Raw genomic sequence first — 4,406 nt, 5'->3', positions numbered from 1 at the left:
TGGACAAAAACTTTATAGATAGAAGGAACAATCGAAGAAACTTTAGAAATAGAAGGACTGATGGAAGAATCATCAAAAATGATAGAAGGAACCATGAGAGGAACTCTAGAACTAACAAAGACAATGAGGAACAAAGAAATGTAGTTAGTGAACTATGAGAAGAACTCAATGTGGCATTTATAAAAGGATTAGATGTTTCAAAAGAAAAGATAGAAGATGATAAAATAGCAAGATTGAAGTCAGTTATTGAGTTTGATTCAATTAAGTTGAATTAAGCTTGTTCACAACACTTGAATTTAAAAACTTCATCTAGAGATTGAACTAGAGGTAGTGAAGTTGGGAAAAGGTGTATCAAGATACGTTTAGATGGTATCTAAGTTCACTTATAATTTAGAGGTTATCTAAACTAGTTATGAAGGAATTAAGAGTGACTGTTATTATAGAGAAAGTTAATTCTATAGCAGAAGATGAAAACTATGTTTTTACTAAGAATTTCATGGAGAAAAGTTTTGTGTAGCATTGTCATGATGGAAGGAAGCTATGGTAAACCTCGGGTAGAATTTTAAGATTAGATAGAAGATCTTGAGTAGATATTTGATTTCAAATATAACTAATAAATTTTTCATGTTTGCAAAGTACACAATTAATGTAGGTTCAAGTTGAAGGAATAAATGGAGTATATACTTGTTGATCTTAAATTGGTTTTGACAAGTGAGTGTCTACACACTTAAGTCATTTACTTAGTTCATTTTGAAAAAGTAGGACATGTTGATCACAACATGTATAAGATAGACCATGCCAATTCAATGGTGAGTGTTGAGTCACTCATGTACTGTGTCACTAAAATGCTAAGCAAACAATGTATATTGAGTGATTTAGGAGCCAAGTAAATAGTGGATGTTGGGTTATTTAGATGTCATATCACAGTATAGAAATCAATATATGCTGAGCACCAGAGACTTTAGATGTCGAGTAAGATAGTTTGTCATAGTTGTTTGTAATGGCACAAACTACTATATAAACAATTTTTAAGCCGACTTATAAATTGAATTATAATATTTTGTGATAAGGAAAAATCTTAAGTTAAAATACCTATGAATTACATGCATCCAATCAAGCAAAGGGAAAGTTTAAGTAGTAAAATGGATGAATCACAGTTGTTGATTCATACCTAACCCTAAGTCTTCTTAAGGAGGACAACCCCTAAACTTCATATGTGTGTGGAAGGAGAAAAGAGAGAAGTTTGTATGCACAAACAAAGAATTCATGGTGAAAAAGGAATTGTGAAGTGAAATTACATTGTAGAATAAATTAAAGGAGAATATAGGAAGGGAATTTTATATAGCATAGAGACATTTGATCAAGAAGGATCAAGAATACATTATTTTAGAGGTGATCTTTCATCAAGCAATAGAGTGCTAACCATAGGATCAATGCTAAGTCATTCTAATAGGTGAATCAATTAAATCTCTTAACAAAGTAGTCCTAATAGGCTATATTGAAATCCTCTAACAAGGTGCTTACTTAATTGTGAGTTAAAGTCCTTTAACAAGGCACACTTCTAGCAAGGTGTTGAAATCCTTTAACTAGGTAAGACCTACAAGTTTTTCTAAGCCTTTAATAAGGTAGACCTTTCATAGGGTATGTTGGCCTAGTTTTTCACCACCCTTGTTTTGTTGTATTCAATAATGAAAAACCCTAAATGTGCACTCCAAGCAATTTGAAATTTGGTTAAAAAATCCTAGGCAAAAAATTCACCAAATAACCTTGTGCTTTTCCTTGTTTGGCCCTAGCCTGTGAAAACCTAAGTATCATTTCAAATAAATTTTGGCAAGACATTTTTATCCTAAATATTTATCAACAAAAAGATGCCTTTATTAATCTTTTGATGAAATTTGTGAAGTTTTCCTAAATTGCATGTTTTTATATTTAAAAGGTCTTATGTAACACAGAATTTTTGTGACCATTGATCTTGATCAAATCAATGAACATCACATTCTTGGTGCAAGGTATTTAAATATTGTGAGAAAGTGCCTTTTTGACACTTAGCCCCTACTGATGTTTCATTTTTAGTATGCCAAAAAAAGTTCATGGTTGTAAGAACTAGTTAGACTTTTTTGCAGAGTTGTCAATGTTCTTACACACATTTTGAAATTCTTGCAATATCATTGGCCCATTCTTTAATAAAGGTATTATTTTATAGCTTAGAGCTCCTACTCATTGATCTTGCAAAGAATCGAGGGCTAGCACATGCCCACAATAATAAAGTGCATGAATGTTAAATATTGTGGGGAAGCACAAATGTGATGCGTGCCATAGTATGACATCATAGGCCTGCCTTGCTCAGAAGATAATAACAACTTGTCTTATGTGGTACTTTTCAAATGAGTTGGAATATAGAGAAAGCATCTCATTGGTCTGACTAGCTGACTAGATGTTACAGTCACAGAATATTTTTGATCGTCATCGATCTAAATAAGATCCAGGGTTAACTCTTCCCTATAATATGGACTTGCTCAACATTTAAATAATGCGCGCAAGTGGGCATAGTGGGACCAAGACTTAAAGGGAATGTTGAGTCATTCCATGTTGGAAAGGTCAAATGGAGTAAAGTGTGCCCATTGGTGGAATGTGATAGGTATGCCAAGTTGAAAGTCGTCATGTCATGGGCGCTAAAGGTTTAAATGCCACAGTCAAATCTATCAAAGCACATTGTAAAAGGATGATATTTGATTGGTTAATTCAGCTAAATGGGCTATCAGAGAAAAGAATTTTGGCCCACTATTGATCTAGGAAAGATCAATGGATATCACATGCCCGCAATAGGAAGTTGCAAGAATTTTAAGTAATGCAGGCATGCGCCCTTTTGACATGTGGCTAGGGACTTGAATTATTTAAAAGTATTTTACTTTTGAAATAAAGCCATCCAATCTTTGGGAGATCGATGGGTCTGATTCAAATTTGAAATATAACATGCAACTAACAGTTATAGGAATTAATATGACTCAAAGTTTCCTTCGTGTGACCACAATGCACTGGTATAATATAAAACATCACCATTATTGAAGCACACAATTGCAGATTTTCTTAGAGTGAAAAAGATTTCCAGAGCAAGGTCGCAAAATTTCTCAAGGGTTTTAGAAAATTTGCAAAGAAAATTGTGGAGAAATAAGGGCAAATTTAGTGGGTAAGTAATCTATAACCTGTAGAAATCAAGAATTTTTTTATTGTAAGAGTGTGAAATTTTAAAATGCCTCCACGGAAGGAATTTTCTGGGCAAACTGATTATTTAAAAAGGGTTGTGCATGATGATTTCTTAGAAAAATTTCCCTTATCAATAAATGAAATAAATAAGGGGAGGGAACTCATTCCTAAGAACCCTAGGGCAGTTGTGGCTAAGGGTTTCTATGATAGGACAAACTAGTTAAGAGACGCCCAAGTATCTATCAAGGGTTTGCAATTGTTCAAAAAATGGTTCTCAGAATAGAACTTAGATACCCCCATAAGAAATGTCTAGGAATTTGACATTGGAAAATTAATAGTCCCTACAGTTTTATTTGATAGTGACCTTTTGAATGACCTAGCTTAAAAATATGATCCTATTATGGGTTGGGTGAAGAATCATTCTGCAGTGAATCTTTTTAGGGTTTTCCCTGAGCTATTTAGTGAAGTTTTCAACCTTAAACCTAACCACATTTTACATTAAATCATTGATATGGATGATTTACAAGAAAGATATGATGCACAAAGAATGTACTTGAGGACAAGGCCATTGCAGGAACATGTAGCTAAAGTTGGAACTTTGTCTGTGATAACTGTTAGCACACCCAAGCCATTATTGAAAAGACATTTTAACATCATAGCTCATACATTATATACTTCTCTTTGTAAATTTCTTGGGATGGATGAAGCTATGTAGATCCCAAGCTCAATTGTTCTATTAATGGCCCAAACTCTCCAATTTGGGATGAGCACTATTCTAGATTTTGCTACCTTTGTTGCAAAAGAGATTCAAAATGGTTTGGTGGGAATAGCAAGGGGAAAAGTGAACAAACCATTCTATTGGTATTCATTTCTTATGCATGTATGCTTGTATAAGGGATTTACCTTCTTCTCCAAGTGTATGGAGTTGGAAACAACTAGAAATGAAGAGAGGAATCCAATATAGTTGTGGAGTGTGGATATGACCTCAAAAGCCACAGATGCCAGTTATGTGAGGTTTGACAAATATTTTGCATCAAAGCTTAGATTACTTTTGAGAGGAGATAGCCCTAGAATTCCACAAGAACTATTAGAATTGGTCAGGCCCAAGGACCATGCTAAAGGGCTACTAGTTAGTCATAATTGGGGGGATATCATTCCCTATATTGTTTACTTAGTGATAAGACAATATGGCTTCCTAGGAA

Source organism: Cupressus sempervirens, chromosome 2 (genome assembly GCF_028749045.1).
Source record: "Cupressus sempervirens isolate cs-2001-9-10 chromosome 2, ASM2874904v1, whole genome shotgun sequence".
Classification (NCBI taxonomy): Eukaryota; Viridiplantae; Streptophyta; class Pinopsida; order Cupressales; family Cupressaceae; genus Cupressus; species Cupressus sempervirens.
Note: the sequence above shows the minus strand (reverse complement) of the source record.